Below are 26,630 nucleotides of genomic sequence, written 5' to 3' on the forward strand. Positions count from 1 at the left end.
TCCGGTATACCCAGTGGATATTGCCGCGACAGATAAGAAGGTGAATGCAGGTCAGACCGCAATAACACAGCTAGGCGATGACGGCGACGCGGAACTTGCGCCCCCCGCCGAAGAACCTTCGATTAGTACAACACCACAGCACGACGATGCGATGACGGAGTTGGGTATCACCGACCAACCTACTCCGTCCGGTACCACATCACCAAGGAGAGAAGAAGTGAAACCGCTCAACACAGAGCTTGCAGCCGACATAATACTGTAACCCGACGATTCACCTACGGACTTAGGCATTACGGATCAACTTGCTGAGTCCGGCACTGAATCGCTGAGGAGGGTTGAAGTGGAACCACTCAGCACAGAACTTGAAGCCGAACAGCCGAACAACCGTGATCCCGTCAACCTTCAAGCCTCTCAGGACCCCTCAAACTGTTGGAAGCTCTTTGTTGGCAAAATGTGAAAACTTTCTGTTGATGGAGCCTCGAACTGTCACGGTGCCGGGCTAGGTATAGTTCTGATTTCGCCAGACGGGCTGACTATCGAACATTCTATCACCCTCGGATTCCCTGCCTCAAACAACGAGGCTGAGTACGAAGCGCTTTTGGCCGGGCTCAAGAGTGCGCTTCAGATGCACGCATCCGAGCTAATGGTTTACAGTGATTCCCAGCTTGTGGTTAACCAAGTTTCTGGGGTTTACGAAGCAAAGGATGACAGAATGATGAAGTACCAGGCTCTGGTCAGAGACCACATCAAGCGATTCTAGGCAATAAGGGTCCAACAGATTGGCCAAGAAGAAAACGCTGAGCAGATGAATTGGCCGGCCTTGCTTCCATGGTCGATAGCACATCTCCCAACCCTCTCCTGATTGAATTCCTTCTGCGGCCCAGCATTGAGGAAACCAGGCAGACAGAAGTACTCTGCGCCGAGCTAGGTCCTTCATGGATGGACCCTATTATCCTCTTTCTCAGAGACCGGACCCTTCCAGCCGAAAAGAAGGAAGCACATAAAGTCCGGGTGAAGTCAGAGCGGTTTTGGCTATCTCTGTCAGGCGCTTTATACAAGAAGTCTTTTACCGGTCCTTATCTAAAGTGTGTGCACCCGAGCAACGTGGACGCCTTCCTGTATGAAATTCACGAAGGCATCTGTGGCAGTCACGTAGGAGGCAGATCTTTGGCCTACCGAGCTATTTCGTAAGGCTACTGGTGGCCGTGCATGCAAGCCGACGCGCAGAAGTATGTTCGCAAGTGTGAGAAGTGTCAGAAGTTTGCCCACCAAATTCACCAACCGGCCAGAGAACTTCTTCCCCTTACTAGCCCTTAGCCCTTTGCGATGTGGGGGCTCGATATAGTAGGGCCACTCCTAACTGTACCAGGCAACCAGAAGTTCTTCATCGCGGCCACAGACTACTTTACCAAGTGGGTTGAAGCAGAGCCTTTGGCAACAATCACGGAGAAAGACGTCAAGCAGTTTGTCTGGAAGAATGTGGTAACGCGGTTTGGCGTCCCAAAAATTCTGATCTCTGATAACGGCACCCAATTTGACGGTCGCCTATTTAGAGGATTTTGTGAAGACTTGAAGATTGAATTCTACAACTCTACCCCAGCTTACCCACAGTCTAATGGTCAAGCTGAAGCATCAAACAAGACCATCCTTGATGGGTTGAAAAAGAGGCTTAAGAAAGCCAAGGGAAAATGGGCCGAGGAACTCCCTAACGTCCTTTGGGCATACCGAACGACCCCGCGGCGATCTACCGAGGAAACACCTTTTGCTTTGGCATATGGCATGGAGGCCGTCATACCTTTGGAAGTTGGAATGCCCACCCTCAGAAGTGAAATTTTTTAGCCCGAGCTAAACGCCGAAGCCATTGCCTTGGAATTGGACCTCGTGGAAGAACGCCGGGAAAAGGCTCTCATTCATGTGGCCGCCTACCAACAAGAGCTCTCAAGGAAATACAACAAAACGGTGGACCCCAGACCGTTCAAAGTAGGTGACTGGGTCTTGAGGAAGTTCATGGGCAATACCCTGGTGCCAGGTGAAGGCAAACTAGGGGCAAACTGGAAAGGACCCTACAAGACAATCGGTCTGGCAGGTAAGGGGGCATACCACTTGGAGGACCTGGAAGGCAGAGGAATATCCCATCCATGAAATGCGGCCAATCTCAAACTGTACTATTTTTAGCTTTTTGTTTTCTTTTTGTGCAAAGGAATTTTTTGCCTTACACTTCAGAATGTAATATTCTTTTTGTCAATATATAGAAGTGTCTCATCTTTGCCTTAGCATTCTGATTGTTGCTTTTCAATTTTGAGATTCTCAACCGAGATGTTTTACTCCGGTTCATTTTGAAATTAAAACTAAGATGATTTACTCCGATTCATTGAGTTGATGATCTGATCAACTGAGATTCTCAACCGTGATGTCTTACTCCGGTTGAATGAGTTGATGGTTTGCTCAACTTTTAGATTCTCAACCGAGATGTTAATTTCGGTTGAATGAGTTGATGTTTTGCTCAACTTTTAGATTCTCAACCGAGATGTTAACTCCGGTTGAATGAGTTGATGTTTTGTTCAACTTTTAGATTCTCAACCGAGATGTTAACTCCGACTGAATGAGTTGATGTTTTGCTCAATTCTGAGATTCTCAACCGAGATGTTAACTCCGGCTGAATGAGTTGATGTTTTGCTCAACTTTTAGATTCTCAACCGAGATGTTAAATCCAGTTGAATGAGTTGATGTTTTGCTCAACTCTGAGACTCTCAACCGAGATGTTAACTCCAGTTGAATGAGTTGATGTTTTGCTTAACTCTGAGACTCTCAACCGAGATGTTAACTCCGGTTGGATGAGTTGATATTTTGCTCAAATTTGCGATTCAAAACTGAGATGTTTTACTCCGATTAATTTCGTTGATGATTTGTTCAAAAATGTGATTTTAATCGAGATATTTTACTCCGGTTAACGTGGTCGATGATTTACTCAACTTTATGCTGGAAACCGCAATGTCTTTTTCGGTTAGATAAGTTAGATAAAGTTGTTAGTCTTGCTGAGGTATTTTGACAGGTGACGTTATCTAGCATGAAGAACTTGCAAACACTTGATGAAAATAGAGTTTTTTCATTGATGTGAAAAGTAAGTACAAGAGGAGGGGCGGATAACCCGGTTACATGTGTAAACCAAAAAGGAAGAAAGAAGACAAAGAAAACTAAGCTAGGGGGAAAGGTCAGTGAATTTGTCCTCGGCTGCCTCCAGGTTGACCGTTGGTGTTTGGTCTTGGACACCGGTCTCCGTTTGGCCGGGTTGAACTGTGTGATTTTCCCCCTTCGCATTTTTCTCGGTTTCCTCGTCGCCTTCTTCCTCGGCCTCAACCTGCAACGCAGCGAAGACGTCGTTGGCGTAGGGCACAAGATAGCTCGGTAGGGAGGCAGCTGGAGGAGTGGCGAACACGTCAGTCCCCGGTCCTTGGCCGAGATGTTCACAAGCAGACTTCCACCCAGCCTTGAAGAAAATGTCTTGGGTGGCACGGACCTGCTTTGTGTAACTCTCCTCAGCCTCAAGGAAACCGGCGTTGTTTACACCCTTCAGATCCTCTTCACGTGATTGTTTCAGCGCATCTAGCTCGGCCCGGAGCGCGTCTCTCTCCTTCTCGGCAGAGCCAAGCTGGCCGAGCAACCGAGAGTTGTCGGAGTTCGCCATTTGTAATGAAGACTGGGCTCTCCCGAGCTCGGCTTAGAGTCTTTGAACTTGGCTGGCAGAGTCAGTTGCCTTCTGCCGAAGCCGGTGAATGCGCACCATGACCAAGTGCTGCTTTTAGATGGCCTGCAAGAAGAGAGATTGATCAAAAAGAAAACCGAACAAACACTTGGTGAAATTTTGAGCACAAGTTTGAGATTCTTACCCTAGTTATGGATTTGACCGACGACTTCACCAACTGGGTGTCTGGAACATGGTCGCTGCCGACCACGTCACTCTGTAGGAGAAGGGCCTTGGTGAGGTCAAAGGCGAGAAGATGCTCTTTGTCGCCCTTAACGGAAGCTGTTGCCGGGATCTCCTTACCCCGGTGTTTGAGCTGGGGCCTCCATGCCGGTGTTGGGCCAACGGTAACGGCAGGCTGCTCGGTATTGAGCTCAGTTACTAGCTCGGTAGAAGGGTCTGCACGAGGCCTTTTGCCAGCCCGGCAGGAGTCTCTGCTGGCTTGCCCGGCGGCGGGAGAAGCCAACACAACTACGGTCCCGCTGGATTGATCGGCAGCCGGAGAACGGGCTGGAATGCTTGGGATCTCGGATGAAATGGTAATGATCAAGTTCTTAATGCGGCTCCTCTTGGCCATTTCTTCTGCTTCGGTTAAACGAATGAAGGGGACGTCTGGCAGTGTGGGATCTGGCGGCGGAGATGGAGCGCGGAGAAAGTCAGTGATTTTACTCCGACGCAAAGCTAAATACCGGTATGTTAGAGTGTAGCCGAGGAGCTCGTTACAATCCCGGTTGCGGAAATGGAACACAGTCCTGATGGCTGCTTCGTTGGGGTAGTAGTAGTTGGCTTGCAAGGCTTGGATCGCTGCAAAGGAAAGAAGAAAAGTGTCAAGTACAGAATAATGAAGAAAGATAAATTAACCGAGCAGTTAGCACGGCTTACATGCTTCACCAAAGTTCTTGCTAATAAACCAGCCCGGTACGTCGATCGTTTCATAGTTGCCAGACACTCAGAAAAAGTCGTTTGTTTGGGGTGCCGGTCACTATTTTTTCTTTTTCCAGTCGAATTTTTAAGTAATAGGCAAGGCCGTTGTCCGTGTGCCCAAGGGTGTATTGACGGAGTATCTCGGCTAAACCTAAGTTGGTTCCTAGTTGGTTGTTCAACTCGTGGACCTCGTTGATTATTCGATAAGTATTGGTTGAGACTTGAGTGGGTGCTAGCCCGGTGCGGCGCAAGAATTCGATCATCAGTGGGTTGACCGGGAAACGGAGGCCTCCTTCAATGATGGATAGCACGGTGAAGGAGCACTGGTCTAATCTGCCCCAAGGGATTGTTTCAATTTCACCGAGCTCTAGGTGGACGTCGGCCGGGATACCGTACTCTTCCCGGAATGCGGCCAGGGCAACCGGAGTATCAACAAGGAAGCGGAAACTCCCCATGTGTAGCCGGCTGGTTTAGCTTGGCTGAGGTGGTTTGGCACAGTCTGGTGTTTAATGGCTGCTCGGTCTTTGAGAGCCTCATTAATTGGTCAGTGGTCCCCTTGGACTTTGCAGGAAAAGGATAGCAAGTGTAAGTGGAAGCGCGGTCGAGCAAAACGAGCTTGACTTTAGCTCGGTCATGAAGAGTGCCAGACCACCTCGGTCGCGAAGGTAAACCAAGGAGCTCGGTCACTCAAGCAGACCAGTTGTTAGCCCGGTCGAGCGGTCAAGTCCTCTGACTACCTTGATTTTCACTAAGGTTTTGGCAAACTTGTAAATTGCTTGGTCTAATTGTTTTTTGGATCAAAAGGCGACCTGGAGCCTGGTCCGCTCCAGTTCTTCGTGTGTTCATGTGTTCATCACTGGGATTGAAGAACAACGAAGAGAACAGGGGCAAGTGTTGGTTTTGGGAGGGTTATGTCCTAAAACCTATGGATTTTGTGCCCTAATATGTGAAATACCAAATGAAAATAGCAAAAAGGAGGCTCGAAGGACTTACCAGTTAAGGGCAGGAGCTTCCTCCTCGAACACAAATGCAAGGAAAGGCAGGAACGAGGCTTGCAAGAGGCACAGGAGCTCTGGAACGCTTGGAATTGAGGAGGAACAGTAATAATGAAATGAAGAGGAAATGGCGTGTATATGGGAAGAAGACCGCCAAAAATTTGAATGTGAAGGGACGGTTGGCTACTCGAGGCCAATGAGCGCGACACGTGTCCCTATTGACGGCGACGTCAGTACTGAAGAGACAGGATGGCAAGTCGAGGCGTCGACCGAGCAAGTTTGAAGACAGGTATGTCAACTAATCCGGTCATCGTCTAGCAGACTGTGAACCGAGGAAGAGTTATCCCGGACAGAACAGGTAATCCCAGTCACGCTTGCACGAACAGAATTAAGGGGTAATTGAGAGGGAGATTTATGATTTGGATTGGGCCGTGGTAAGGGCCGGACAAATTGTGGGCCGAACACATTTAGGCTGTTGCAGCCTGGGCCCATCCAGAAAGGATTTTCGCTCGGTGATGGCACAGTTGCTGTGAAACCGAGCTACTTGCTCGGTAATGGCGTAGTTGCTCGGTAATGGCATAATCGCATAATTGATGTCATACTAGCGGTCAAGTGAGGTTCAGTCTGAGATGTCCGCTGCCTCACTGGGTTCCACGGTTCTTGTGTTAGCTCGGCAGGAAGGCCGACGACTAACCAGCATGACTTATCCCGAGCTCGGCTAAGCCGGAATGCAACCGAGCTCGGTCGTCATTGAGCTTGGTGTGCAGAGCGCTCTGGCTAGCTGCGCAGCACGGCCGTTGACAGCCGAGATGCTGCATCCCGACTGCCGAGCTTCTAGTGGTGTGGGCTGGCAGTTAGGTGATGTTCAGCTAGATTTGTGCTGACAGATGGGATAGCAGCACCACGTGTCGAGAGACTAATAGGAGTAGATTTGGGGCACAGAAGGTATATAAGCGAGTCTGCGCCCCCCACGCTGAGGCAGATGAACATTTGGTGAGATATACACTTACACTCAACTCTCTCCTCTCTCTCTCTCTATCCCTCTATGTGTGTGTGTGCTAGCTTGATCCTCGGAGGGATTTTTCGGCCACACACCGCCGGGTAGCTCACCGCTGTTGTGTTCGCAGGTCGATCGAACAGACAGGAGCTTGGAAGAAAGGAGTACGGGCTTGCCTGAATATTTGCTACCCGTACAAAACCCATACTACAATTTTTGAAAACTCTAAGCCAAACAATTTTTAGTTGGAGCAGGCTAATTTTCAAAGCCCTGAAACTGAACAAAGTAAGAAAATAAACATAAAATTGAGTCAATTTTGTAGTAGTGAATAACAAACAAAGGCTGCTAACTCCAACTAATTTGGACTCGTACACTATTAAGAATGGCAATCGGCAGGGGCGAGGTCAGGGATTACACTTCTCGTCTCCAATCTTTGAAGGTAAAAAATTTCTGTTCTGCCCCCAATCCCCGACAGGGAACCCGCCCCTGCCTCCGGCCCCGCTCCAACCCCCTACTGAGAATCGGGTTTCTCCGACCACAAAAAATCCCCGACTCTTTTTTTTATTATTCTAATTTTGCATATCCTATTTCCTCAAATTGCACACCCAAGTTTCAAAATTAAAAATTTTAAATAACGCATATATATAAATGAGGAACAGTAATGGAAACAAAAACATACAAGAAACCCAACCACTAAAACAAAATATAAATTAAGAGAAAAAAAAATAAAAGCAAAAAAGTATATCCTCAGCTGAGATCTCTATTGGGACGAAACACGAATAGAAATTTTAGGTATTGAACACCTCAATAAACAAAAACAAAAACCCAAAACATAAAAACACAGAACCAAACAATTTCGTAATGCAATTCATATACCAAACCTAACACGTAAACCAAAGGAAATCAAAACACTTTCTAAAAACAAAAACAAAAATCAGTATGCAATATGCGTTGTTATCTTCAATGTCCAACCAAAAACCAAAAAAAAAAAAAGGATTTTGAGCTGAAGATGTACTAGAAAAAACTGAATCAACCAAGGCTTCATTAAAAGGACATTTACAGAGATAAATCGAGGTATAAAGCGTGCTAGGGCATGAATGATCTATTAGCTATATCATCACAGTTATAGAGATAAATCGAGGTATAAAGCTGTGTATTATCAAAGTTGAAGCATTTTCTTCATAAACTTGTTGAAAATCTACATTACAAGCATAAATCACCATAATACACAGATCTAGATCTTCGAATAAAAAGCCAAGATTGAAATACAAACCGTAACTCTCAATGAGGGGAAAGGGAGAGAGGCGATCTGCCATAACACTATGTTTGGGAACCTAGGAGAGAAAAGAAAAGAAATGATTACTTAAGTAATAAGAGAAAAGAAAAGAAAAGAAATGAAATGATTGTGATTTCTCTCATTCTTATTTGGTTAAATTTCATTAAGAGAAAAGAAAAGAAATTCTTTTATGTTATATTACCAAAATAACCTTTTTATATTTTCAATCATTTTATTTCTTTTATTTTTATAGGGATAAAATTGGTATTATAAAAATAGCGGTTTCTTTTCTCTCCCAATCTCGCCACTTTTGGGAATATTGAAAATGAGGCTTATAAGATAAATGAGTTTCTCTCCATTTCTCTTCATTTCTTCCCATTTCTCTCTACTTAGGTTATCCAAAAAAATAAGAGAAATACATATCACTCCATTTCTTTTCTTTTCTCTCCAAATCACTCAAGAGGAAGAGCCGGTAAGGGAGAAGGGAGATGCCAATGAGGGAGAAATAAGGACCAACAGCAACAGTGGCCGTGAGAGAGAGGCGAGCCGCCGTAACCATAAGAGAGAGGGAGAGCCGGTAAGGGAAGAGCTACGTCGGCAGTGAGGAAGGAGCAAGCGACGGCAACAGCCATGTGAGTAGGGAGATGAGAGACTGCGATGTGTGAACCTAATCCTAAAATGAGTCCAAAAAATAGAGAAACACACACGCACGCACACACACACACACACACACACACACACACACATATATATATATATATATATAGGGATATAATAGTAATTTCGATTTGGGAAATGGAGTCGGGGAACATATCACCGTCTTCGACCCGAAAATTATCGGGGATCCATTTTCAAATGCCATCCCTGACCCGTCGAGGGTAATTTTCAGGGAAAAATCGTTCTAATTGAGATCAGAGGGACCGGGTCCCTGTTGAGTCAGGTTCAAATTACCATCCCTATGTTTGGTAACTTAGGAGGGAGAAGAAAAAGAGATGGTTAAGTTACAAGAGAAAATAAAAGAAAAGAAAATATTGTCATTTATTTCCATTTTGTTTGGACATAAGAGAGAAAAGAAAATAAATGATATTGATTTCTCTCTTGTCATGTTTGGTTAAGTTATATAAAAGAAATAAAATGAAACGATGTAATGTTATATTATCAGATTAATCTTTTTATACGTGTTAGCCTTTTTATTTGTTCTATATCTAAAAAGGTAATTTTTGTATTATAACAAAATAATATTTAGTGGTTTCATTTCTATCCACTTTTGGAGAGATTGAAAATAGGGGTTATGAGATAAATGTGTTTACCTCCATTTCTTTTCATTTCTCTCGTATTTGGTAATCCAAATAGGGGATTGAAATCCATTTCTCTCCATTTATTTTCTTTTCTTCTCAAATCACTCAAACCAAACACAGTGTTAAGACTATATTTGATTGGAAGATTTGATGAAAGAAAAAAAGAAATGCAGCATCTTTTTTTGTTTGGTTATAATAGAAAACACATGAAAGAAAAAAAAAGTAAAAGAAATGCAATTTCACTTTTTATCTTTTAACTTCACCTAAACTCCTTTATTTCTTCAAGTCTCAACACAACCAAACATTCACTTAAACTCTTTTCTTTCTTCAATTCCCAACTCAATCAAACATAACTTGGAACTCAAATCATATAAATTCTTTCTCCTTTTCTTTCTATTTTCCTTTCCCTTTCCATTTCTCTCATCAGATTCTTCATTCAAAGATAGCCTAAGGCATTGCCAAATTGAGTATATCAGCACTCAATCCATAAATTCAATTTTAAATTTTCTCAGTCTAAAGGCTTACATTCTAAAATAATTTGTCTAGAATGACAAGTTCTTACAAAATGATCAAACTAATCATATATAAATACTCCCTCTGTCCCAAAATATTAGTCCCTTATTCCATTTTTTATTGTCCCAAAACATTAGTTCCTCTTCAAAAATCAAGTACAAAAATAATATAAATTTCATATTTTGCCTTTCTTTTAAATTAATAAATAATATAAAAAGTATAATTATGACATTGATATTCTCAAAAAATGTACTATCAAAAGGGTAATTTTAGAAAATTAATTTTTTTTAAAGTACAATAATTATACTACTAAAAGAAAATTGGGCAAATTACAAACACCCCCTCAAGATTTGGTGAAAATACAGATTCCCCCTGAGGTTTGAGAAATTACAAATTACCCCCTGAGGGTCAAATTTTCATAACAAATTAGGAAAAATTAGGAGAGAATCTATATGAAAATAAAAATCTCAGGGAGCAATTTGTTATGAAAATATAAACCTCAGGGGGCGGGATATAATTTCTCAAATCTCAGGAAAAATCTGTATTTTCACCAAACCTCGAGGATGTTTGTAATTTGCCCAAAAAATTAGATTCCCCAAAAGAACCATTTTTTTGGGACACATGAATTATATATTGTTTCCCAAACCAAACCCTAACCAAACTTCTCTCTCGTCTTCACCACGCGGATCTGAACCTTTACAGCGGCGGCAGCACCACCACCGCCGACGACCAGATCTGGAAGAGACGCAGAACCGACGCTGGCAACCAGTTCTGGAATCGCCGCATGCGGATCTGTACATTCTGCTGTCGAAACCCTAACTCGAACAGATCTGTTTCACACCACCACCTCCATTACCGCCGACACCACCACCTCCCTTGATCTAGCCGCCACTGCTCGTTTGATGATAATGAAGCAACAATCTCTAGGGTTTTTACTTTGCTCTCTCTCTCTATATATATATATATATATATATTCGATTCAATCTCACTTGTCTCTACTTCGATTCGTAAGTATCGTATCGTAATGAATCTTTCTTCGCTGCTCAGTCCAAGGTCTTTTTCTTCTATGGCGGTAGTGAAGGCCTCTACACTTCAATTCATCTCCCAATTCTTCCTGCAAAGCCGAGTCTTTCATTATGTATATTCTTCCTCATCAAAACTGAGTATTTGACTATTTATTTGTGTGTTTTCGCATAATTTGGATCATTACATGTGTCGAGATTGAGATATATGTAAGAGGTGGTTTTTGTTGGACAATCTTCACTGTATTTAAAAGATTTAATTCTATTGTGTAGACAACAACAATGAGAATTTAAAGAAATAAAGAAAATGAGAGAATTTGTTTGATTACAAAAATCAAACTCGAAATAAAAAGTAAATAAATAAATAACAGATTTTATTTTGTTACAAAAACAAAATTTAAATCTGATTTTAATAAATAAAAATAACACTGAAAATAAATTAAATAACTTACTTGATTTAATTTCTCCGAATTATTTTCTGATCAAGTCCAGTGTTTGACACTGTGTCCTCAAGACAGATTCGTCCTCTCCACAGTGCTTTCAGAATTTGGACGTCTATCTCCCAGGATAAAATGATCTACCACAAACAATAGCAGCACTACAAATTGATTGTCTAATGAACACACAAAGTGTTTATACTCTCTCTGACAAGAAAATAATGCAGCAAAATGAAGAGGATGTTTGCAGAATTATGAAGGACGAAAATTAGAGTTCTCAAAATCCAAATGAGGGCTGTCCTATTTATAGATGGAATGGCGGCTCTAGGTTTTTGAATTGAACAGGTATGATACATGTTGGTTTTGAATTCAAACATATTTGAATCTATTGGGTTACAATTCAAACAGATAACAAAAACGGGAAGGGCCTTGTTTGGGTGTGCAGTAAATCCGGATCAAATTATTTCCGGTTTAATACGGGAAGTGCCCTGTTTGGATGTACAGAAAAACCAAACCAGTTTAATTTGAATTCTGGATTTTATTTTACCAAAAATAAAATTAAATTCAAATATTTTTTACCCAAAAAGATTAGTATTGGGCCGGACAAGCCCAACCACACACCACGCACCTGCGCCCAAGCCCAGCCCGCCCGCCCGCCCGCCCGACCGGACGGACGGCGGCAGTGGCGCGCGCGCGTGTGGTGGTTTTTTGAGTCCAATGGGTCTAGCCCATTTTGCCCATAACCTCTCCCTCTAAAACACTTGGGTACCCCTTGGGGCACACCCCAAGTACCAAACCCATGCCTTATAAACCCTTTCAAAACCTCCCACCAAATCAATGTGGGACAAGCCTTATTCAAACCTTTAAGGAATTTTCACCAAAACTCCATTTCCATGGTGCACACTTTGGCTTCAATTTCCCATTCACTCGGTAATGATTTTGAGCAACCAAATATACCACGTGAATCACAACGCGGCATAGAACGCGTTACCACTTTGACCCGTGAAAATCGACATACGGGGCCCACCTAAAAAAAAGACCGAACTTAGGATAAAATTCTGGTTTTACCTAGAATTTATAACCATTTCCAACAATCCCCCACATGAATGGAATTTGATGACAACAGAAATGTAACAATATGCAGATTTATCGAAAGAGTATAAGTCGAAAATATCTTGCATCAGGATAGGTAGTTTTCGGCCTTGAACCTTCCCTAGTGATAACCTATCGGACTTACTGGCTAACCAATGGACGCGATGCCTTGAATTGTTCAACCGTTTGTGTAAGCCAAGACAATAGATTTCACACAAAATATCTTCTAACACATCGTGGTTCTCACTGTTGTGTTCATTTTGGCCTTGAACGCGCCTGGTTTTCATAAGTGTTTCTAGAGAATTTAGCCTCTTCATTCTCATAGAACCGGCCCCAGTTCAACACTCATATAGGTGATTCTTATTGTGAGTATCTCCTTATACTCATCTTGATTTTATGCCTTAATCAAGATATAAGTAATCATTAAAAGCAAAGCTTATCCTTATACCCCTGCAGACAACATATGTTGCTGATATCACTCTCACCATAGGAATGGGTAGGAATTTTAATCCCTTGGTGATTTCTGGTGAGCCATACATAACTTAGTTGTGCCTTTGAACTTAGTTCTTGGGATCTCCAGTCATATAAGTAGGGTTACCATTATGACGACTCTTATGTAATAGGCTTTAATCCCATTCCCTTCGATGAACTATACACTAGCTCTTTTGTCAAACCTTTTGTTAATGGATCTGCAATATTCTCTTTAGATCTTATATAATCTATTGAGATTATTCTGTTTGACAACAATTGCCTTACGGTATTATGTCGACGACGAATATGTCGTGACTTACCATTATACATGTGATTCTGTGCCCTGCCTATTGCAGATTGACTATCACAATGAATGCAAATAGCTGGCACAGGTTTTGGCCACATTGGTATGTATTCTAAAAAGTGACGAAGCCATTCTGCTTCTTCTCCTGCTTTGTCCAAAGCAATGAACTCGGATTCCATTGTGGATCGTGCGATGCATGTTAGTTTCATGGATTTCCAAGAAACAGTAGCGCCTCCTAGAGTAAAGACATATCCACTTGTGGATTTTGAATCTTTAGTATCCGATATCCAATTTGCATCACAATAACCTTCAAGTACTGCTGGATATCGAGTAAAGTTCAAACCATGATCACGGGTGAATCTTAGATATCTAAGAACCCGAATGATCGCTTTCTAATGGTCTTCTCCGGGATTACTAGTGTACCTACTCAATTTACTGATAGCATAAGCTATATCAGGACGAGTAATATTCATTAGGTACATTAGGCTTCCAATGATTTGGGAGTATTTTAACTGAGACACTGCATCACCTTTATTTTTCGATAAATAAAGACTGATATCTACAGGTGTTCTAACTAAATTCAAATTATCCTTGATAAATTTATCAAGAATTTTCTCAATATAATGAGATTGAGATAATGCATATCCGTCAGATGTTTTAGTAATTTTCATTCCTAATATAACATCTGCGACCCCCATATCTTTCATATCAAATCTTTTGTTAAGCATCTGCTTAGTTAATTTGATCATGTTTTGACTGCTTCCAACGATAAGCATGTCATCCACATAAAGACAAATTATGACATATCCTTGGTCAGTGTTTTTAACATAGACGCATTTGTCACATTCGTTTATCTTAAACCCATTAGTAAGCATTGCATGATCAAATTTTTCATGCCATTGCTTAAGTGCTTGTTTTAATCCATAAAGGGATTTTACAAGTCGACAAACTTTCTCTTCTTGCCCCGACACTACAAACCCTTTGGGTTGCTCCATATAGATCACTGCATTTAGATCACCAAATAAGCATGGGAATGGATATTATTCTTGTCACAAGGGAATATGTGTCAAAAAAGTCCAGACCTTTCTTTTGTCTGTAACCTTTAACTACAAGTCGTGCTTTATACTTGTCAATTGAACCATCTGCTTTCATTTTTCTCACTACGCCAAAACAGGGCATTAACAGCGGTTTTTTTAACGGCGGTAACGAAAACCGCCGCTAAAATCATTAACGGCGGTTTCGTTACCGCCGTCAAAAAAACCGCCACTAAAAGTGTCTTTAACGACGGTAATGAAACCCACTTTTAACGGCGGTAACGAAACCGCCGTTAATGCCCACTTTTAACGGCAATAACAAAACCGCCGCTAATGCCCAATCATTACCGCCGTTAATGACGGCGGTCTTTGCCGGCAGAGCTCCGGCGAAACTCCGACGTGCTCCGGCGAAACTCCGGCGAGCTCCGGCGAAACCATCTACAATAAAGTAAAAGTAATGTTTAAATATTTATTTAGGGAATATATTTCATGAAGAGTGGCTGTGGCAGAGTGGTTGGTGTTGGTGGATGAGAGGTCTTGGGTTCAAAACTTGGGGAGTGCAAGAAGAAAGAATTATTTTTTGAAAAATTTGAACCTATTTACGGCGGTAAAATACCGCCGTTTTTGGTCCTATATTACCGCCGTTTTTGGTCGACTTTTAACGACGGTAATTTGCCTTTTTACTACGGTTTCACTTTTTCCGACACACGCATAAACGGCGGTAACGAAACCGCCGTTAATACCGCCGTTAAAGGCTTTAACGGTGATTTTACAGCCTTTAACGGCGGTAAAAAACCGCCGCTAAAGCCCAATTTTGGTGTAGTGTCTCTTGAATATCCATTTATATCCAAGAGGTTTAGAACCTGGTGGAAGATCCACCAATTCCCAAGTATGATTTTGCATAATGGATTCAATTTCATTATTAACAGCCTCTTTCCACAAAGGTGCTTCAGGACCTATCATTGCTGCCTTAAAGCTTTGAGGTTCATTTTCTAATGGGTATGTCAGAAAATCTGGACCAAAGGATTTTGAAGTTCTCGCTCTCTTACTTCGTCTTGGTTCATCATCAGTTAAATCCTGTTGGTCGAGACTATTAATAGTCTCTTGTGTTTGATTGTCATTAGTCTCTTGACTTTGTGTACAATCATAAGTTCTTTTCCGTGAACTTAATTCCTATCATTTCTTGTAAGGAAAGACATGTTCAAAAAACCACAGCATTCCTTGACTCTATAATAGTGTTCACATTTATATCAGGTATTTCTGATTTATAAGTCAGAAACCGATATGCACTACTATTCTGAGCATAACCAATAAACACACAATCTACTATTTTTGGTTCAATCTTAGTCTTTTTAAGAACAGGAACTTCAACTTTTGCCAAACACCCCCACACTTTTAAGTATTTGTAGGAAGGTAGTCGACCTTTCCACAATTCATAAGGAGTGCTGTTGGTTTTCTTGTGGGGTATTCTATTAAGAACATAATTAGCAGACAAAAATTGCTTCCCCCCCCCCCCACAAGTTCTGTGGTAATCCTGAACTTAGTAACATGGGTGCTGTAGTTTGGTGAATAATGCCATGTTGTGCACAAAATACATTTAATGGTGTATCATATTCACCACCCCTATCACTTCTAATATAAATCAATGAATTTTAAAACAAATTCAAGAAAAAACCAAAATAATTATGACTACTCAAGTCAGAATTAATGTTTTGACAAAATCATATCCTCAAAAAAAAAATTTGCCTAAGAATCAAACAATTCAAAAACCCATTTAATTGTATACATTCTTGCAACTCAATAACAAATAAATGTCACTGTCATAAAAATATTTGTGACAGAAGAAAATTAAATTATCTTAACTAATGCAAGAGATACACCCCCATATTAATAAAATGGTTCATGGTTTAACAAATTCTACTACGCAAGTAAAATAATTATTAATGACATCTCATGTCACATAATTCAATAATCAACATAAAAGATTTCTTAAATTACTTCCCAATTAAACGGACCGATATAATTACATACATCTTCATGTTTAAATTTCTCTGGTGTTTAAACACCCATTCAAAATTGATTAGAAATATTCAAATTAACCTGTTTATGTCCAAAGTCGACATAACAATTTATCATTCCAAATCACTTGAAATTATTGTTAAGAAATAATTGAGTTGATATCATACATGCATATCAAACGCATCAACTAAAAATAATGAATTAACAAAATAAATTAATCATGCACGATCCCATCACTTGCATCATAAAATAAAATGATTCTCAACTCATAAATAAAATCCAACGCATTTAAACTTTAAACTTCAAAATGACAAAACATACCTTCATTTAATAAGTTTGATTTGTACATAAATAAACAAATTAAATATGCATTAAAATGTTCTTGTGAAAATATATATATATATATATATATATATATATATATATATACATTCCGACTCAAGTGCAGAAACAATTCAAGACTATGAATCCACATTGTAATAAAAATAAAATTAGTTTGTAAAACTAATATTTTACTCTAGAAAAAAATTCTTCCATGTATACTCACGATGAACTATGATAAAGTCAAAATAATTAACACCTTTTCACAAAGGGTTCAAAAATAAGTGGTCTACCAAACGAAACCATAAGTTACTTACAAAATTAACAGATTGTGACCGAGTCACAAAGTTACATGATTGATTAACAAAATTAATTTTCTAGTTACTAAAACCAGAAAATAAATTACAATACAAAACAATTTTATTTTCCTTGTTACTAAAACTAGTAAAATAAAATACCGAAATAATATCTGATTACAAAAATCAGAAAACCAAACCACAAATTAATTTTCTAGTTACTTAAACCAGAAAATAAATTATAACACAAAGTCATTTTATTTTTATTGTTATTAAAACTAGAAAATACTGTAATTTTATTTTCCTTGTTACTGAAACTAGAAAATAAAATACCACAAAACTATCTGATTACAAAAATCAGAACAAACACAAAATAATTTTCTAGTTACCAAAATCAGAAAATAAATTAAAACACAAAATAATTTTATTTTCTTTGTTACTAAAACTAGAAAATAATATAATTTTTTTTTCCTTGTTACTAAAACTAGAAAAATAAAATACCAAAATAATTTTCTGTAACACCAAATAATATTCTGCAATTGTTAATGACACCAGTATATTAGTACTAGTTGTCAAAGAAAAGAGACAGTATATTACTACTATCTGTCAAATAGCATAAATCACTATTTGTTTTTCCAACCAGAATATTAGTTTGAAAACACAAAAAATTAAATACAACGAAGATACCAAAAACGAATATGTCTTAAGATTGTTGGACAATCTTCACTGTATTTAAAAAATTTAATTCTATTGTGTAGACAACAACAATGAGAATTTAAAGAAATAAAGAAAATGAGAGAATTTGTTTGATTACAAAAATCAAACTCGAAATAAAAAGTAAATAAATAAATAACAGATTTTATTTTGTTACAAAAACAAAATTTAAATCTGATTTTAATAAATAAAAACAACACTGAAGATAAATTAAATAACTTACTTGATTTAATTTCTCCGAATTATTTTCTGATCAAGTCCAGTGTTTGACACTGTGTCCTCAAGACAGATTCGTCCTCTCCACGGTGCTTTCAGAATTTGGACGTCTATCTCCCAGGATAAAATGATCTACCACAAACAATAGCAGCACTACAAATTGATTGTCTAACGAACACACAAAGTGTTTATACTCTCTCTGACAAGAAAATAATGCAGCAAAATGAAGAGGATGTTTGCAGAATTATGAAGGACGAAAATTAGAGTTCCCAAAATCCAAATGAGGGCTATCCTATTTATAGATGGAACGGCGGCTCTAGGTTTTTGTCTATTGGGTTACAATTCAAACAGATAACAAAAACGGGAAGGGCCTTGTTTGGGTGTACAGTAAATTCGGATCAGATTATTTCCGGTTTAATACGGGAAGTGCCCTGTTTGGATGTACAGAAAAACCAAACCAGTTTAATTTGAATTCTGGATTTTATTTTACCAAAAATAAAATTAAATTCAAATATTTTTTACCCAAAAAGATTAGTATTGGGCCGGACAAGCCCAAGCCCAACCACACACCACGCACCTGCGCCCAAGCCCAGCCCGCCCGCCCGCCCCAAGTACCAAACCCATGCCTTATAAACCCTTTCAAAACCTCCCACCAAATCAACGTGGGACAAGCCTTATTCAAACCTTTAAGGAATTTCCACCAAAACTCCATTTCCATGGTGCACACTTTGGCTTCAATTTCCCATTCACTCAGTAATGGTTTTGAGCAACCAAATATACCACGTGAATCACAACGCGGCATAGAACGCGTTACCACTTTGACCCGTGAAAATCGACACACGGGGCCCACCTAAAAAAAAGACCGAACTTAGGATAAAATTCTGGTTTTACCCAGAATTTATAACCATTTCCAACAGTTTTAGTGGTTCAGAGCTCTGAAATCGATTTTAGAGGCTATGGTTCAGAGATGGTCTGAGATCGGCAATGCGGTGGTTTAAATTTGTAAATCAAAGATCACAAAACTTGCAGCGGAATAAAATGTTTAGATCATACCTGATTCGATCTAAAACCTCATGGATAAATCACGTGCTTCCAGAATCTAATCAATCAATCCCAGCAGTGGGGTGATATTACAATGGTGAATATCACCCACACAAACCACAGTGCAAAATGACTTGATCGTTGTTTCTTGGGAGAGAGTCAGTTTATGGGTTGAAAACAAAAACTACGTTGTTTCTTTCTTAGGTTACCCATAACCATATATCAGATATATATTATATTATATTATTTATCCATATCAGTTAAAACTGATAATATTTATATCCTGAGTGGTTATCCTAAATAGGTTTGAATTTAATTCAAAACCTATTTGGATAAGATCCAAATTATGTTCAAATGGTCATGCCACATGGGCGCCCATTACTAACATCTCCCACTCGCACATGAGTTGGCATGACACTGCCACATCTCTGTCTCAATCTCCCAAAAATAAACAATCTCATACTAGCCACTGCACCGTGCGACTGCTGAGAACACCTGCATGTGGGAGCTCTATACTAGAAACTCAAAATGAGCCAGCATAGAGACATCAACCCAAAAAGAACAGAAATAGTGTCTCATATACCCCAGACCCATCTAATTACACCGGTCCAAAAAACATCTCTAATCCCCCAAAAAGAGCATGTTTGACCCTCTCAATTCTTGCAATATATTCACACTCAATTCGCCTCTCATACAGAGCGATGTGAGTTGCCGGCAGTGAATATACAACAGTGGTGTAATAGTAGATGATCTTCCCTTTGCACTCATGCCATTTAGTTTAGGATTGACCGCTTTCCCAGTGATGTCCCTTAAGGCCGAATCATGCATGACCGCAGGCAACATACCAAAGTAGCAGAACATCAACCCCTTACCTTATGACATAGTCAAAAGTCACAAAAGGGTACATAAATGAAAGTCATATCAATAATGACACGTAAGACTCACACGGTAAGGAAGCAGGGATCCATTCTCTCACCTCATTACTCGGTCGCCAAGCACATATAGTATGAATACATGCTACGGTGGAGTAACTCTTCCATAAAGAGTGATGTCATACTCGATACACCGTACAGATATTAGTCTAGTCGCTTTCTAGCGCCTAACCCGAATTCTCTATTTGCTCGCCTTCTAGGCGCCAAATGAGATCTCGCATCTGGCTAATCATAACAGGCATAACATGGAAAGTGGGTACTAACATCCATGTTTGGTCCTTAACACGACCTCATCTTGGTTATAACCAAGGCGACATACATAGTGGATGATTTAAGCCTCTCTTGGCTCCAAAAAAAATAAACCACCAGTCTCATCCTTGCTCGCTCCCAAGCGCCAAGGGCGATTGCTCATGTGAGTGAGCCAATCTTGCCTGCTGACATCATCATCTGCTAATCATTATGACACAAACCATAATAGTGTCAACATCCCATCATCTCAAAATAAGTGATCGATTTAAAAAAAAATGACCACAGCTTGCGCAATTATAGATTCCAAACATAAGCCTTATCAGCACCTCTTGCGATAAGTATATACAACGGAATCCACCATGTGCGCCTCACATGAAATGATTTAAGATCACTACCTCTTGCGCAATAACCTCTCTAAAGATATTTTTTGGTGACCAATTTGCGTTCATTCTTAATGCGCCCAACTAGCGCAGATGCGCCCAACTAGCGCATTGAATTTTACAATGAGCAAATTAATATGCTTCTAATAAAGCATTTTATCCACAGTCTAATGAGCAAGGTCAATGTCTAAACAACTCAGTTAAACATTTATCAAAGATAACACTTATCATGCCGAATACGCCCACATAGCGTACTTTAGGCTCCCACAACAAAGAAAAGATCAAGGAATATAGGTCATCTGTTTCTCCCAAAGACAATCTGAGGATTCACTCAATAGCTAAGGCTCTGGCTTTTACCGATAGGTAAGTCAATGGATTTGCAATTTTGCATCTAGAATCATTCTAAGATATTCTCTATGTAACTCATCGAAGACAGACCGAGAATTTTCCTAAAACAATCCCTAAGGATCGTACATCCGAGCATATAAATTACATCACCCATGTCCATCATATCTAAAATAGAGGACTGCCCACCCTAGGTGGCGACAACCTTATAAATTCCTGGCTCATGATGACTAAGTAAGGAAAAACTTCTTTTGGACCATTGATCATACCTCAGTGGTCTTCATTGATCATCGTTGGCCTATCATGGCTTGACGAAATCTAAGAACCACTGTTTGGATAACTGCTTTAGGTTGTAAAAGATTTATTGGAACCAGCAACCTTTTTGCGCTCCTAACTTTTCACCATAAAAGCAGAAGGTAAATCCCTACGGATCTACTTATCCAATTCTCTAATGAGAAATCAGGTCACAATGTCCACAAATCAATGTTCCGAACTTATGTCAATTATAGCCTAAGTCAAAATAACCTCACTCCCCAGGAGGAAGTCTTCTCATGGTCTACACTTTCCTCAATGGTGCGACCATTCGGTATCTAGCGAGCCTTATGCCTCAACAATGACTATCCAAATTACGCATAACTTTATAACAGTTTTGCGTCATAATGGAAAGTCAACCAATTATAAAAAATGGTTAATCCTCAAAGACTTTGTCTTAAACTGCGCAACATTGATCCACTTTCTAAAAACAGGGGACTAGAGCCTTTGGCATTATCCTAGGCTCTTTATCATCTTGCGGAGCAATCATGAATGTTTCCCTCTCAATCACCCAGTGATGACGTGGAAAATTTTCACATTTGCTACCACGCAACTAAGAATGTAGAGTATTCTGCTCTAATGGAGTAATCCATTAGTAGACACATCGCTCCCACTGTCCCTAGGATATTGGAAATTTCTTTCCATTCTCAACTAGGCTACATAGAGCGCTATGCTTGGAATTCTCCATCTTATAGAGTTCCGAAAACTCTATTCACGTCACCTTTACTAATAAAACTTTATGTGACTTAGTTACACTACCACAAAGCTGCTTACCTATATGCACATGACCCGGAGGGTTTGCATGACCGCATACAATAATGCGCCACACGACCCTTTGTGTTTACAAGACAGCATACAATAATGCGCTATAGAACCCTAGGTCTTAACTTCGCAATCTTATGAGAAGTAGAATAAAGATAAGCTGCTTAATGGTTACAGATCGCCCATAGATGGCTCTCTGCTAACCCATTACTCAAAATGGAGTGTAAAATCTGATATGGAGGGCACTTAGTTAGGGATATAGGCAACAAACTAGTGCAATTCCCAATTGGGAAACATTTTGCGCCATTATCTACCTAACATTAACAATATTTAATTCCTTATCTCTACTACACCAGTGTGTTGTTGAGTACTAGGAATAATCAATTTTCTAAGCATCCATCTCTCTTCACAGAGTTTTTCTGAAAAAATAACTCAAATAGATACTCGCCACCTTGGTCAAAACTAAAAGCACAAAAAACTCTTATCTAATTGATCTCGACCTCATATGTGCAATGTCAAAAATCATCTCAAAACTTTTGACTTATGGGAGATCAAATAGTCTTGACTCAGATGCGTATCGTAATCTATAAATGTGTCGAGATTGAGGCTTAGCTATCATACCCTCACACATATCTAGTCACAAAATATCATAGTGGACTAAATGCGCCAAAACAAACGACCTTCTGCGGCTTTCCTACTTACTTGTGCGCACCCATTGCGAACAAAGTTACACATTCACATGAGAGCAGGATGTCATAAGCGAGTGGGCCCGAGAAGGCCTACTCAAACCATCGTGTCATCATCTCATTAATGTGATTAAGTATAATAAGCCACTGGTTCATGACCAATGTCATAAACTAATTCCAATCATCTTAATGTGTGAGTTCTCGAAGACAAGTTTTAAAGGTTTAGGCCCAACTAGGTAATGACTCACGACTAAGTCATATTCACTAGATCATAAAAAGGATGTCATGGAGATATCAACTGCGCCTAAGTCGCAAATTTAACTAGTAAGTGCTAATCCCCTGCACCTTCAAGTCAATTTTATTCTCCATACACTTTAATACATCTAGTTGAAAGATGACGATACTCCTGTTGCCATCTCTATTTCTCGCTTCATAGTTACTTGCAATTAATTCTACTATCCACAAGAAGGAGAGAATAAGCTATCAACTATGATAGCTCCTGAAGTAACTTAAGCGCGAATTAGGCTAAAGAGTCTAATTCAACACAATGCTCTTACAAGCGATGCGTTAAATTCTTAGAGTCATAACAACCTTGTCAGCCTTAACCTTTTCATTACTATGCTGCAACGTTTGCGCTTAGTGGTAAATGTTATTCAAAACGTTAGCCTAGTAAAGGAATCACACAAAGAAGCACCTCATCCATGTTTCACACTCAAGTGTGGAAACAGTAAGTGTCCACACTTAGACAAGTTGGCAATGCTAATAGATTTTGCAGCCACTAAGCGCCAATCTTTTCACTCAGTGTTAATAGATTTTGCAGCTTCTAAGCGCTAATCTTTTAACTTCACGTGATATTTCAACGCACACTATTATAGTGCATGAAATTTCGCTCAATCCACTCCCAATAATTGGGTAGAGAGCAAAACACTGCTCGTACTGGCTACTCGTCTTACACTTAATGACTAATTTATTTAAGCTCGCATTTCTTGGATGACGTGACTCTTGAATGTTACTTCATCCAATGATGTAACATTATTTACAAGTCAAATTACAAAGTCAATCCGCGCAGCTCATTAGTCAAGATCATATACAGATCTATTGAGGGCTTACTAATTTCATAACTCCAAAACTCGCCAACCAAAACTATGTAGCGTGCCGCTAACTATAACGCACACATTAGTTTTTATTGTGCCAAACAAGGCAACAAAAACACGGCGACTTTGAGTCATGTTTCCTTACTTTGGCTCAATTAAGGTTTGACCTAAAGTCTCCAAGACTTTTGCTCATCTAAAGAATGGGATTAGTTTGTTCACATTTGAACATCTCTACTAAGTCTAGGTCAACCAAATTAACTTCCATAAGCTAAATCAATTTAGAGAGAAATTCGCATTGGGATTAATTTGATTAGCATAACATAATTTTGCCGCAAAAATCTAAATTAAATAGTGGCAATATTACACAAGTCGCAAGATCGAAAATCCGCTATGCTCGTAATCATCTCTTGCGCCACAAGTGACAATTATCCAAAATTTAGTTTAATTTATGCGCAAAATATTGGTTTTCGGGAGTTAATCTACAAAGATTTCTCTCAACCGAATAACCTCCCACTGACTATGGCATATACAAAGCATGATAAATTCCATACAATAGCATCTTAATGTAAATCTACAAATAACTCATGCTATATTTATTTAATAATGGAATTCTAATAAATAAATAAATAATCATGCTCTTCTAATTACAACATATTACAAATCCAAAAAAAATATGCTGTATTCAATATTCAGATTATGCCATAATTAAAGTGTACATCATTTTGAAATTTTCTGGAATTTTTCTGAAATATTCTGGAATTTTAAATAACTAATAAACACACATAAAATTAGAAATAAAAAATCCAGAAACTGATAAACTGAAACAATATTACCAGTAGATAGTAAAACATTTCAGAAGTCCACAATAAAAATTTCAACCCCAGAAAATTAATTATGCAATACCAGAATCATTTTAAAGCAAAAAAAATGCATTATTAACACAGGAAAAATATTACATATTTTCGTAAAATTTTCAAAATTTTACAGAATATAGAAAAATTAATTCTGAGTCTAAGGGTAACAACCATGCTTAAAACAAAGCTATAACGAATAAATTATGGCCAATTAACGCAATTCAGAATTAAAAAACAAACAAACAGAGCCTTAGAGCCAAGCCAGGGGGAAAAAACGGCTCGGCTCGGCTCGGCGCCGCTCAGCGCAACTCGGCGCGAGTCGGCTTAAGGGGCGGCTCGGCGCGGCTCGGAGGGCGGCTCGGCGCTCGGCTCCAGCACGCGGCGCGCGTGCGAGGCGCGGACGGCGCGCGTGCGAGGCGCGGACGGCGCGCGTGCGTGGACAGCGCCGCCGACGCGTGCGTGATGGCGCGTGCAGGCACGTCAGCAGGGCATCCGGCGCGTAGTGGCGCGTGGCTGCGCGTGGTGGCGCGTGGCACCGCTGGGAGGCGTCATACAGCGCGTGTATCACACGCGCCGCCTTCCCGGGTGTTTTCTGGTCCGATTTTTATACTGCCGGACTCCTTTTTTCAAAATAAAACCGTTTATGGTCTTAAAAAAGACATTAATGAACATAAAAAAAATATTTATGCTCTTAATCTAATCAAAGTAAAAAAAAATTTCTTTACAGACATTCATGTATATAATATAAACATACACATGTAAAAATATACACATGATTAATGGAAACACGAAAATATCCATCAAAGGCTCTGATACCAATGTAAATCAAAGATCACAAAACTTGCAGCGGAATAAAATGTTTAGATCATACCTGATTCGATCTAAAACCTCATGGATAAATCACGTGCTTCCAGAATCTAATCAATCAATCCCAGCAGTGGGGTGATATTACAATGGTGAATATCACCCATACAAACCACAGTGTAAAATGACTTGATCGTTGTTTCTTGGGAGAGAGTCAGTTTATGGGTTGAAAACAAAAACTACGTTGTTTCTTTCTTAGGTTACCCATAACCATATATCAGATATATATTATATTATATTATTTATCCATATCAGTTAAAACTGATAATATTTATATCCTGAGTGGTTATCCTAAATAGGTTTGAATTTAATTCAAAACCTATTTGGATAAGATCCAAATTATGTTCAAATGGTCATGCCACATGGGCGCCCATTACTAACAAAATTTGTTGGTGATCTATTAGGTGTGTGTGTATGTGTGAGTGTGTGTGGGTGATCTGTTGAAGTTTGGAGTAATCTGTTGTTCTTAAACAATTTGATGCAAGAACAATAAATCACTCCAAAATTTTAAAGGATTTTAACGAAGTATATATATATATATATATTTGAAGTTGAAATTGAGAACCTTTTTGATTTGATCTAGATCAGAGCACAAACTTTATCTAAATTCAGGATCAGATCATCTCATAATCCACATTTGATTGTTTCAAAACTGATTACTTTGTTAAAATCCTTGTTGAATTTATCACATTTGTTTTGAATCAATTGCTACAAATGGTGAATTCAATTTACCTTCAACTCTGTTTTTGTTCTAATCTAAACAATTGCAGGTGATGCCGTGGAAGAGTAAGAATGAAACAGTGGCGATTCAGGTGGTTACTCTTGCTACTTTGGTTAGTGCTTGAGAAATCTGGTTACACTCTTATATCACTTGTCTCTAGTGTTCTCCAGCTTCCATCACAGATTTTCTTGGCAACTAAACAGACTTTTCCCCGCAGATTTCATGACTATGATGGTTTCCCAGATTTTTTTTCCAAATTTCATGACTGAGATCATCTGTGACCTGAAAATTGAACATGATCTGTGTTCTCACTATTTGTTGTTGTTGTTCCAAATGGTGGTTTGGGGAGCAAAGGATTAAAACAATTAATGGATGCAAATAAATCGAACAGATTTTTTTTTTTTTTTTTTTGTTAATAGATTTTTCTTTTATTTTAGTAGATTTATTTTTATTTTATTTTATATGCCGTTGAATAACATATGTTTATAGATCTGAGTGTGTGTGTGTAAGAGAGCTTCATGCAGATAGGAAGCATTTTAAACAGACAAAATTGGAGGACCCTTCTCTATCTATCTATCCATATGTGTAGGTATGATAATTTGAACAGATAAACATAACATATTGAACAGAAAAAAAAAATTAAAAAAAAATTGAATAGATAGAATTTCAACATGAAAAACTCAAGGAAAAAAATTGAACGGATAAGAATAAAACTTGAA

At 39.3% G+C, this 26,630-nt stretch overlaps 1 long non-coding RNA gene across 1 annotated transcript; it reads left to right on the plus strand.

Moving 5' to 3' along the window:
* The first annotated feature begins 10,380 nt into the window (after nucleotides 1-10,380).
* Nucleotides 10,381-26,313, plus strand: LOC114303939 (uncharacterized). Its single transcript, XR_014329283.1, has 2 exons — nucleotides 10,381-10,883; nucleotides 25,961-26,313. It is a non-coding gene; the product is annotated as an uncharacterized LOC114303939 (long non-coding RNA).
* Nucleotides 26,314-26,630: the final 317 nt, after the last annotated feature.

Source organism: Camellia sinensis, chromosome 5, assembly GCF_055761805.1.
Source record: "Camellia sinensis isolate YWXY chromosome 5, ASM5576180v1, whole genome shotgun sequence".
NCBI classification, from domain to species: Eukaryota; Viridiplantae; Streptophyta; class Magnoliopsida; order Ericales; family Theaceae; genus Camellia; species Camellia sinensis.